General features: G+C 36.1%; 1 pseudogene; it reads right to left on the bottom strand.

The window, feature by feature from the left end:
- Window positions 1-506: 506 nt before the first annotated feature.
- On the bottom strand, window positions 507-12,796 carry LOC140512196 (trafficking protein particle complex subunit 2-like; annotated as a pseudogene).
- Window positions 12,797-13,018: the final 222 nt, after the last annotated feature.

The raw sequence follows: 13,018 nt of genomic DNA, 5'->3' as shown, positions 1-13,018 counted from the left end.
TATCACCAGACTTGATACTTAATGTTCTCAGATAAATACTTAGTACAAAATTTGACAAACAAAATAATCTTTTCTTCAGCACTATAAATATTGTCTATAGCAATAAATAAAAAATCCATGAGTATGTTGTAAATTTTATTTCCTATTGTGAGCCAATTTTTATATTTCAATTTCTGATCTGTTAATAAAATCAACAACATGACATTTGGCTAATTTACCATTTAACTAAGATTAAATTAGACTGGTCAAAACTGAATCTTCTAAACAACTTTTAAAGCCAAAAAAATTGCCAGGGCACTTCATATAGCATTTTTCATAAAGACTGTATTTTTCAAAAGTATAAGTTATTTTGGTTGGATTGACAACAAAATTGACCTATAATCTTTCTAATTAGAAAGGAGGTTATTTACAGAAGCTCAGAAAGCTGAGACTACACACAGTAGACTTGAGTGGCTCTCACTTACAATGCATTCTATAACATCACATATTAAAGAAATTTTCTGTATTCAGCTTAGAAGGTGTTTCTTCCCAAGGAATTGAACTTTTCTGTAAAATGCACTTGATCAAATAGGTGAATTTGGTTCATAAAATGAATTCATTGCAAACTTTAGATATAAATCATAGACAACGCTAAAGATTACTCCATCATCTTGTGTTACATCATGAAGCATAATAAATCTCATAGGGCTTGTAGTAACAAAAGCAGAAACAAACCACTCATTGCATTTGTCCACAGTTTTCAGATACATATTGTTAGACAGCCACATATTTTCATCTACTAGGTCAACTGGTTCAGATGATGATGACCATCACTTTTCCAGCTGGTAAAAAATCCATTTCAAAAATCGGATTATCATGATGACCTAGAATTACAAACCAGAAGCTTCTAGATATTGTCTCTAATGTACAGGTCCTGTGAGAAGGACATAGCACCTATACTTACTGCATCAGTCACCCTCCTCACTCAGTTAGATTCCACTACAAACTCCCCATAATCTCTCTCTTGCATGATATCATTTAACGTGTTTAAAGATCACTAGCAAAGTTTCTTTACATCTCCTCTTTTCCAGGAAAAATATCTCTACTTCTTTTAGTTAATGGTCATGTAAAGGTGGAAACCAATTGAGTAAGTCCATCAAATCACCCAACCATTATTAAAATATCTGTCAAAATGCTAAGCCCCAAATTCTTACCAAGTAATATTTGTCTATAGAATCAATCAATAACAGGTTTAGACCAAGTCAGTCAATAAATTAAAGTGCCTATTATGTCTCAGCCTTTATGGTAAAGAAAAAGGATTAAGAAGCCTGGAAAGGTAAAAGGCATCCCCCTCATGGAGGTTGTAACTGGTGTTGAATGCCAGAGAGAGAATATTGTATTATATTTAACCTTGGAGATGACAGAGAGTTACCAGAGTTATTGAGTAGGAGAGTGACATTATTGGAAATGACCGTTAAGAAAATCTCTTTGGTGGCCAAAACATGCCCAGGATGGCCTGCTAGCATAGATTCCTGGATCTGCTTTTCTATGGAAGACTACTTTAAAAGTAGTTAACAATCCTACTTTTAATTACATTCACTAGTTCAGGGGGAGGGTCAGAACACTGAATAGCAGAAAAATTACAAACAGAGAAAATTCAGAGAAAAGTAGAAGCAGAGAAATTAGCACAGACCAACAAACAGGGCTCTGACTGCCTGAATCAGGGTAATATTGCTAATACACAACTGGAGTGGTAGAGCCTTTACATCTGAGCAGTCTAGGTCTGAACATATGGCCATCTAGAGTCAAAATCAGGGAATCATAAAATCCTTTTCATGAGTGAACAAACAAAAGCAAAATACCAAGTCAGAGTATATATGCACTTCTCAGAGCCAGAAGGCATCACAACCCTTGTGACTCAGTGCCTAATTAGAAATTAGCAAAAGTTGTGAAAGCCTTCCTACAAGCAAGCTTCCCCTAAGTAAGCTTCCCTAAATGGGTTCCACATGAGACACATTAATGGCTGGGGTAGAATTTATATCCAATTAACATTACATAAAACTGAAGAAATGAGTAATGGGAAGAGATGTAAGGTAGAAAAATTCACAAGTAGACATTTATATTTGTCTAGGGATGAAATGATGATGGCTGGTGCCACATATGTAGCAGACACAGAGGAGCGAAGGGAGTGTATCCAAGAGATGGTATAAAGGTCAAATTCATAGGCTTTTCAAAAATTTAGGTACCAGGAAAAAGAGACAACGAGAAGTTGAGGATGGTACATCAGTTGTGAGCCTAGGAGAAGTAGAGAATGATACTGCCATTGACAGTAATAGGGAAGTTAGCAGGGGAAGGGGAGAGAGTTGAGGAGGAAAGAAAATTAGTTCTGTTTTGAACACGTTGAGTTTAAGGTGTCTCCTGGACATCTAGTTTGCGATGTTGAGAAAGCAGTTGGAGATTTGTGATTGGATGTCAGAAGAGAGACTGGGGAAGATTAGGTAGATTTAAAAGTCATCGACATAGACAGGAATTAAACACATGAAAGTTATTGAGATTAATAAGTGAGGCAGAATGGAGGGAAAAAAGGAGACATTCCAGGACAAAAAACTTCATAGAGCACCTATGGCAAGAGGGAATGATTTGGATGAGGATTCAGCAATGTAAAGTGAGAAGGAGATATCTGATAAACAGGAGAACCAGAAGAGAATGTTATCTTGAAAACCAAAAGAGATAATAACATCAAGTGAGAAAGTGAGTCATTAAAAAGGTCAAAGGCTGCAGAGAAGTCAAGAACAATGAGGATTAAGTGAAAGCCTTTGGGATTGGTAATTAGGAGAGGATTTAATTTTGGAGAGAGCCATTTCAGTGTAATAATGATGCCAGAAGCAGGATTGTAAAGGATTAAGAGAAGAGTGAAACTAGAAGTATCTATTATGGCCTACCTTTTCAAGGAGTTTAGTCATAAAGGTCAGCAGAGACATGGAATGATAAATATCGATAGAAAGACTAAATGAGAGGTTTTCCTTTTTTTTTTTTTTTGAGAATGGAGTGAACATGGGCAGCATGTTTGCAGACAGTGGGGAAGGAGCCAGCAGATACGGAGATATTAAAAATAAATCATTGAATGGGATGGCCGAAGGAGTAATATGTCAGAGAAGATGCTAAAATGTGATCACTTGTGTAGGTAGAGGAATTAGTTTTGGTAAAGACTAAGGTCAATTCTTCACGTGAAACAAGATTGGAGGAATAAATAGTGGCAGAAAGCACATAAGTGATATGAGATGAGAAATAGGAGAGAGAATTCACGAAATGACCTCATTTTATTCAGTAAATTTTTTTTAGAGTTAATCTCTCAAAGTTAACTTTTATTTTTTTAAATTTTTTAAAATTAATTTTATTTTCAGTGTTCCACAATCACTACCATAAAACTTAGATTATTGTTTTCCTTCTCTCCCCCTCCCTCCCCAGGATGGTATACAATATTTTATAGGTCCTTAATTTTTGTCCAACAGTGAGTTCTTATCCCAGAAGCTGGGTTCCTTGGGTTTGTCAAACAGTACATTTTTATATTCATTGTCTACTGTGTCTTGAGTACCTAGCCTATTTCTGTTTCTTAGCCAGTACCAAGTGGTTTTGATCGTTGCTGCTTTATAATACAATTTGAGATTTGGTAGCGCTAGGTCACCTTCCCTAGCATTTCTTTTCATTAATCTCCTTGATATTCTGGACTTTTTGTTCTTCCAGATGAATTTTGTTACTGTGTTTCTCATCTCGAGAAAATAATTATCTGATAGTTTAATTGGTTTGGCACTAAATAAGTAAATTAATTTAGATAGCTCTGTCATTTCTATTATATTGGCTTGGCTTACCCACTAGCACTTACTTAGATGTGACTTTATTTGTGTGAAAAGTGTCTTGTAGTTGTGTTCATATAGTCCCTGGGTTTGTTTTGGCAGGTAAGCTCCCAAATATTTTATAGTGTCTACCATACCTTCAAATGGAATTTCTCTTTCTATCTCTTGCTGTTGGGCTTTGTTACTAATATATAGAAATGCAGAAGATTTGTGTGGATTTATTTTGTAACCTGCAACTTTGCCAAAGTTGTTTATTGTTTGAAGCAGTTTTTTACTTGATTCCCTGGGATTTTCTAAGTATATCATCGTATCATCTGCAAACAGAGATAACTTACTTTTTTATTTGCCATTTCTAACTCCTTCAATTTATTTATCTTGTCTAATTGCTATAGCTAACATTTCTAGTAGCATATTGAGTAATCGTGGTGATAATGGACATCCTTGTTTCACCCCTGATCTTAATGGAAATGCATCTAGCTTATCACCATTGTATGTAATGCTTGCAGAAGGTTTTGGGTAGATACCACTTATTATTTTGTGGAAAGTTCTCTTTATCCCTATGCTCCCCAATGTTTTTAATAGGAAAGAGTGCTGTTTTTTCTCAAAAGCTTTTTCTGCATCTATTGAGATAATCATGTGGTTTCTGTTAGTTTTGTTGTTGATATGGTCGATAATGCTAATAGTTTTCCTAATATTGAACCAGCCATGCATTCCTGGTATGAATCCTACCTGCTGATAACGTATTATTCTCGTGACAAGTTCCTGTATTCTTTTTGCTCAAATTCCATTTAAAATTTTTACATCTATATTAATTAGAGAAATTGGTCTATAATTTTCTTTCTCTGTTTTCTCTCTTCCTGGTTTAGGCATCAAAACCATATTTGTGTCATAGAAAGAATTTTGAAGTATGTCTTCTTCCACAACTTTCTCAAATAGTCTATATAATATTGGAATTAACTGTTCTTTAAATGTTTGATATAATTCACTTGTAAATCCATCTGGCCCTGGAGATTTTTTCCTAGGGAGTTCATTGATGGTTTGTTCAATTTCTTTTTCTGAGATGGGGCTATTTAAGTATTCAACTTCTTCTTCTGTTAATGTGGGCAATTTATAGTTTTTAAAATACTCGTCCATCTCAAATTTATGGGCACAAAGTTGGGCAAAGCAATTTCTAATTATTGTTTTAATTTCCTCCTTATTGGAGGTTAATTCACCCTTTTCATTTTGATATTGGTAACTTAATTTTCTTCTTTCTTTCTTTCAATCAAATTAACCAAAGGTTTATTAATTTTATTAATTTTTTTACAAAATCAACTATTAGTTTAATTTATTAGTTCAATAGTTTTCTTAATTTCAATTTTATGGATCTCTCCTTTGGTTTTTAATATTTCTACTTTGGTATTTACTTAAGGATTTTCAATTTGTTCTTTTTCAGCTGAACGCCCAAGTCATTGATCTCCTCTTTCTCTATTTTGTTCATGTAGTCATTCAAAGATATACAACTTCACCTAAGAATTGCTTGTGCAGTATCCCATAAGATTTGGTAAATTGTCTCATTATTGTCATTCTCTTGAATGAAGGTGCTGATTGTTTCTATGATTTGTTGTTTCATCCACTCTTTCTTTAGGATTAGATTATTTGGTTTCCAATTAATTTTTGGTTTATCTTTCCATGGGCTTTCATTACATACAATTTTTATTTCATTATGAGTTTTTTATGCCCTAGAACATGGTCAGTTTTTTTATATGCGCCATATAATGCTGAGAACAAGGTATATTCCTTTCTATCCCCATTCAATTTTCTCCAGAGATCTATCATACCTATCTTTTTCAGAGTTTTACTCACCTCCTTAAATTCTTTCTTGTTTATTTTAAGGTTAGATTTATGAAGTTCAGAGAGGGGTAGATTGAGGTTCCCCACTAGTATAGTTTTGCTGTCTATTTCTTTCTTCCTGCAACTCCCACCCCACCTCTCTTCTAAGAATTTGGATGCTATGCCACTCGGAGCATACATGTTTAGTAATGATATTGACTCGTTTTTTATGGTGCCTTTTAGCAAGATATGGTTTCCTTCCTTATCTCTTTTGATTAGATCTATTTCTGCTTTTGCTTTGTCTGAGATTAGGATTGCTACTTCTGCTTTTCTTACATCAGCTGAAGTACAGTATATTCTGCTCCAATCTTTTACCTTTACCCTGTGTGTATCTCCCCTTTTCAAATGTGCTTCCTGTATACAGCATATAGTTGGATTATGGCTTTTAATTCATTCTGCTATCCGTCTCCGTTTTATGGGAGATTTCATTTCATTCACATTCACAATTATGATTACAGTCTGAGTCTTTCCCTCCATCCTCTTTCCCACCTTTTGTGCTGTTAGTTCTCCCATCTCCCTTTCCCTTGTCAGTAGGGTTTTCACTTTTGACCACTGCCTCCTGCAGTCTTTCCTTCCTTCTTTCAGCCCCCCTGCCTTTTACACCCCTTTATCCTTACTACTTCTTCTCCACCTTTTAGCTTCCCCTTCCCTTTCTTCCCCCTTCCCTACCTACTGCCTGTAAATCTCGTTAGATTTATATACTTTATTAAGATCATTGTTCCCTCCTTGAACCAAATCAGATGAGACCATCTCTCAAAAAATGCTCCTCTCCCTCCCCTCTTTCCCTTTACTATAATATAATTCTATGATGAAATTTATCATTTTCTTCATTTTTACATCTCCTGTTACAACCCTTTCTCATGCTTAAATCACATTTTTATCATCCTATCATTTGTTTTATACCTGTTCCTTCTATGTACATATATCCCTTTTATACTTCATGATAGATGTACAATTCTCAAGATTAACAGGTATCATCTTCCCTTATAGGGATGTAAACAGTTTGCCCAAATTGAGTAACAAGTTTTTCTTTTCTGCTGTTTACCTTTTTTATTCCTCTCTTGAGGCCTGGATTTAATGATTAAATTTTCTATTGAGTGCTGGCCTTTTTGTCCGGAAGGTCTGGAAATCCTTTATTTCATTGCATGTTCATCTCCTTGCCTCAAATATTATGCTGAATTTTGCTGGGTAATTGATCCTTGGTTGTAGTCCCAACTCCTTTGCCTTACAGAATATCAGACTCCAATTCCTGCTATCTTAATGTAGAAGCTGCAAGGTTCTGTGTGATCTTGACTGTAGCTCCTCCAAATTTGTATGGTTTATTTCTGGCTATCTGTAGTATTTTGTCCTTCATTTGATAGTTGTGGAATTTGGCACCAATATTTCTTGGGATTTTTCGATTGGGAGCCCTTTTGTGAGGTGAACAGTGGATTCTTTTGGTGATTACTTTGCCCTCTGGATCTAGCAGTTCTGGGCAGTTTTCCTTGATGATTTCTTGGATGATATTATCCAGATTCTTTTTTTTTCATCATGGCCTTCTGGTATGTCAATGATTCTTAAATTTTCTGTCCTGGATCTATTTTCCAGGTCAGTTGTTTTTTCAATTAGATATTTTGTATTTTCTTCTATCTTTTCATTCTTTATATTTTGTTTGACTGATTGTTGATGTCTCATAGAGTCATTAGCTTCTACTTGTCCAATTCTAATTTTCATCAAATTATTTTCTTCAGTTAACTTTTGCATCTTTTTCCATTTGTCAAATTATTCCTCTTAAAGAATTATTTTCTTGAGCAAGTTTTTGTGCTTCCTTTTCCATTTGGCCAGTTTTTCCAGGTAGGTTTTGTGCTGCCTTTTCCATTTGTTCAATTTTCCTTTTTAAAAAGGTGTTCTCTTCAGAGAATTCCTTCTGCATACTTTTAAAATCATTAGCCAGTTTTTCCTCTATTTCCTTCTTCATTTGTTCCAGGAGAGCTCTTTTTGCAAGTGAGCAGTTCATAGGACCTTCTGAAGTTTCAGAGGGGAGTACAGTATCAATATTAACCTCCTTGGTAATCATGTTTTGGTCCTTTCCCCCATAGAAATATTCTGTGATTTTTTCCTCCTCTTTTGCTTCTTGCTCATGGTGGTGAGACTTTGTGTGTTGTGGCCTCTGGTTCTTTCAATTAGAAGCTGGAGAATCTGTTGTTGAACTGCTGGTGTGGGAAATCTAAAGGCAGGTGCCTTTGTTTTTCCCTTTGTTTTGTGTATCCTGACTTAGCCCTGGGGTTAGCTTGTAAAGTGTGGGGGAGGGGGTGGTCTGATCAGGGGAGATCTCCTCAGCTGAACTAGAGGAAAGGCAGACTCAGCTCATGCCTGAGTCCTACTGTGAGTTTCCACCACCCCTGTAGCTCCTTTCCTAGCACTGAGGCATGCCTGGGTTCCCGTGGGAGTTTCCACATCCTCTGGGGCTCCTCTCCTTCCAGTTAGCCTCTGCCACAGTAAGAAATCCCCCTTAGCTATTTTCCTAGCCTCAGGTACTATGAGACTATTTGCCCCTTCAGTTGTTCCTACTGATCCAGAATTTTTCTGGGGAAATATTTTATGATTCTTTTGAGGTCAATCTGAAGGAGGTTGTCTAAGAGTTTAGGTGAATAGTTGCTCTCACTCCATCATTTTGGCTCAGCCTCCCATTCAGTAAATATTAAACAAGGTTTTAAGCTAAGAATGGTAGGAGGGGAGACAGCCACAGAAGGCTTGATCAAAAGTTATTTAAAAGAGCTGCTTTGCAAAGTTGTATTTGATAAGTTGATAAGGGAGATATAATAAGTACCTAGAAACAATGAGAACCCAGTTGAGGTTCTATAACATATTTGTATTACCAATACAAACAGTCTGTGATTTTATCTATTTTATCTATTTTAACAATAGTGGCAATAGATGTTGAAAGTAATCCTAGGCTGATGGTTGACCCAGGGCAATATGAGACATAACAATGGGGTTAGTGATGGTAGAGGAGTGTCCCTTTCGTTCATATCTTAGCCCCAACCTCGGGACATCAGTGACTGTTAGTAGTGTCCAAGTTGAGAGCCAAAGATATCAAGACCAGCAGAAAGTCTATACAGTATACAAAGGTAACATCCTGAGGACTTCACCAAGAGATATGCAGGTCTTGTGTTACTCCTTTGCCAAATGTACTTTCTACACTTGAGCTTACTTTTCATTGGGGGGCAGCTAGGTGGTGCAGTGGGTAGAGCACCACTGTAGAAGTCAGGAAGACCTGAGTTCAAATCTCACCTCAGACAATTGAGACTAACTAGCTATGTGACCTTGGGCAAGTCACTTAACCCCAATTGTCTCATCCTGGGTCATCTCCAGTCATCCTTATGAATATCTGGTCACTGGATTCAGATGGCTCTGGAGAAGAAATGAGGCTGGTGACCTACACAGCCCTCCCTCATTCAAAACAAAGTCTAATACAAGTCATGTTATTTTTTCTCTGATAGCATGGTCTTCTTCAGCAAAGAAGGACACACACACACACACACACACACACACACACACTTTTTATTGAACCGTGTGTGTTCTTATGTGTCATACACTCATTGGGGGATGTTTTATACCAATATACCACTGATAAACCAATATACTCAGATGTCCTTTGCTTAAAGCTAAATAGGTGTGGTAAAATAATTGGTAGAAACTGATGAACCTTGGGGAATGTAAATTAGCGGGGAATTGTGAGCTACAATATGAAGAAGCATTCAGAATTATATGGTTGTTCTCTAAATCCTTAAAAGAACTTCTAGTCTCTCTCTGGGAACCTAAATAGTCATTGGAAGTGGGAGATGGTTTAGTCATCTAAGATCACGTGCTACACTAATACAGCATCACTGACACTCATTCTGCTACTTTGGTTTTCATTTTCTGGGCACTCTTCAGTATGGTAATTTATTCATAAATTTTGGTGTCTAGAATTGAACACAATACTCCAGATTTTGTCTGATAATGAGCTATTGTCTGTGTTTCCAAGGACACTACACTTCAGATATAATAGCATAATCATGGCTATCCTAGCCAATATAAGCTGGTGGTAGTGGCTTTGAAGTTTCTATATCTCACTGTTGACTCATGATGAACTTGCAATCAAACTATTAGGTCTTTTCATACAGGAAACCAAAAAAAAAAAAAACCATACAATTTCCATCCTGTAATTATGAACTTGGAAATTTGAGACTATTAGAATTGTTTCCTTCCTTCCCTCCCTCTTCCTGCCAAGTGTTTTCATTGTTTTAGAGCAAATCAGCAAAGTATATGGCCAAAACTCCTCTAAACACTTGTTTTTGTATAATCCCTGACATGTGGGTTTCTTTCTATTTTTTATTTTTACATTTTTTTTTTAGATTTGAAATTGAAAAATAAAAAAACTTAGCTTTGAGGGCTAGCTATATAAAAAAAAAAACAAAACAGCATTTTGATCCATAAAGTATTTCCATGCTTTGGTTTAGAAGACTACTCACGTGAAAACCTTTACTGCTGATAGAGAACTTTAGCTCTTTTTCCCTATTAAATTGCATCTTAATTGACTTACATAGTTGTAATACATTAAGATCTTTTAGGGAGACAGTATACAAGGGGACTCCGAAATTCTTGCTTCAAAATATGGATTATTCTTTCCTGTTCTGTGTCATCTACATTGACTATGATTCCTTCCATATGTAACCTGAGCCCCAATGACCATTAATATGGGGCTCTGTCCTTAATAGTTGACATAAATGCCTGATGCCTGAGTAAAGGGTAGGGTGAACTTGGGGACAGCAAGAAAATACAGATATTTGGGGTTATTCTGGCTTATAGTTTCAAGAGAGAATATCCTCAAAATCCGCTTTTTAGATCAGAGTTTGGGGCTTGGTTTATACATGCCTTCATCCAAATTTTTGATAAAACTTCTAGATAGACTAAGAGCCAGGAGAGATCTCTAGGGTCACCGTCCAAGTTGATATTCACAATCTCTCTTTGAATCCAGTCATTCAACCAATTCCAGTTTTACTTGTTTATATCATCATCTAAGCTCACAGCTATCCTTTATGTTCTTAATCAGAGCAGATTATAATTCTATAATCCTTGTGAAAGCAATACCGTATGTAATCTCTACTTATTACAGTTCTTCACCAAAAGGGGTCAATCAGGAGTTAGTAAACTGTATCCCAAAGGGTAAATCTGTCCTGCCACCTGTTTTTGTACAGGGTAGGAGTTAAGAATAGCTTTCACATTTTTAAATCAAAAAAGAAAGAAAATCAAAAGACGGATGTTTCATCGCACAGGAAAAGTTATATGAAAGTTATATGAAATTGAACTTTCAACATCCATAAATAAAGCTTTAACTGAACATGGTCATGCTCATGTATTTATTTACTGTCTATGACTGCATTCATGCTGTACCAACAAAGTTCATTAGTTGCAGAAGAGAGAGTATTTGGGACTCTCTTTGCTTCACACCTCTGCTCAGAATACTACAAATTGCAGTAATTCAATTATGACTTGACTCTTTCAAGTGCCACATGTGTTGCTATAACATGATGCTTTACTTTATTGTTTTGTTACTAGTCCATACCAATCATGCTAACCCTATAAAAGAAGAAAAAAAATATTACATTTTTTAGGTTAGCTCCAAGATTAATTTTGTTTTAAACAGGAAGACTAACCCTCAACCACTATTCTTAAACACTGATTAATTTTTGAAATCGGCTTTTGTTGCAGACTTGATAAAGTTTCTTAATGGATTTAGACTAAAATTATCAGGCAAATATCAATATACTCATTTAAAATTACATGGTCATAGATATATAGATACATATTTGGAGATATTTTTTCTGTGTGAAGAAATATTTTCAAAGATGAAATGCATAAAATCTCTTTATTCATCCTTCCTCCATTCCTTCACTGTCACTTACCAAAAGTTTCCAGTGCCTGGTGTGTGATGGAGGAGGAATCCTGGGTTAGATCTAAGAAGAGAAGGAGAAAAAAAATCCAAAGTGAGATTTCCTTAAATGCTCTTCCAGCAAGAAATTTTTTCTCTACTTCAAGACAAGCCCCAAATCAAAACATTTCTTAAGTGCTTACTATGTGGTAGACCCTGTGCTAAAAGCTGGGAAAACAAATATTATAATAGTGGAAGATCACACATGAAAGAAGTTGAAAAGGGGAAGCTGGTCAATCAACAGATATTTTCTTGTTACTATGGAGATATTGTATCTGATATGATATGTTGAATTCAGAATCCTCTTTGTTGACTGCTACCCTCTTACCCCTGAAATGAACAATCCCTTCCCTTGGTTACTCCCCCCCCCCCCCCCCACCAACAATTTTTTCCTGTTCATACTGTCTCTATCTTTCCCTCTGATTCTTTTGTGTGGGAACTACAGTTTTCCTAAAGTTAGCTTTTAATCAAGTGTATAATCTGCCTTTTCTTCCCTCACCTCTCACTCTGTCCTGACACTAATTAAAACCTGTCCCTCTACAAAATCTGTAGCTAGATGGTACGGTGCATAGACTACTGTTCCTGAAATCAGGAAAATTCATTTTCCTGAGTTCAAATTTGGCCTTAGTCACTCGAGATGCACTTGGTCCTGGGGTAAAAGAGAAAGCCTCAAAAGAAGGAAGGCATTCTGCTTTTTCCAAGGTATCATTTTTAGTAGAGAGATTCTCAAAACTTTAAGAGTTTCTTTAAAATTGTCTCACTTTATAAATGGAAGGAAGAATATGATCATTCTTTTTTTTTGTTTGTTTTAACCACAAGTATTTATTGATGGATCGAAGAATACAATTTTAATGGAACAGTAAGGCACAACTGTGGATTAAAACATTTTGCTATACAGCCAAAGGGGGTAAATGCATTTTTTCCTTAAGAACCTTAAATATGCAAGTCATGAAGCCACTAAAGTACCTCTCTAACAGATCACATTGAACAATTCTTCCTTTTGAAACAATTCCTATATTAAATCATTTGAACAGCAATCTAGGTTCATTCCCTCATGAGAAAGTCACTGGCAATTTGCACCTACACTGCCCCACCTGACGGCCTCCTTAGCCCACCCCACTTTTTCAGCTGGCATTCGGATTCAGGATAGGTCAGCAAGGTACCTTCCCAAAGAATGCCATGTACACTTTGATCAGTCTTCTGATGCAAATAAGCAAGCAAGGAGCCAGGAAAAAGCCAGTCCAGGGCAGATACAGAAATGAATCAACTCATACAACAGTTAGCATGGCACAGCCTGGTTCAGGGAAGCCTCAGTTAAGCTGACTTTGGCAGGGAAGTTGCTCTGGCTTTTTTTTTT

Source organism: Notamacropus eugenii, chromosome 6, assembly GCF_028372415.1.
Source record: "Notamacropus eugenii isolate mMacEug1 chromosome 6, mMacEug1.pri_v2, whole genome shotgun sequence".
In the NCBI taxonomy this organism is placed as follows: domain Eukaryota; kingdom Metazoa; phylum Chordata; class Mammalia; order Diprotodontia; family Macropodidae; genus Notamacropus; species Notamacropus eugenii.
This window is presented reverse-complemented; position numbering and strand designations above follow the sequence as displayed.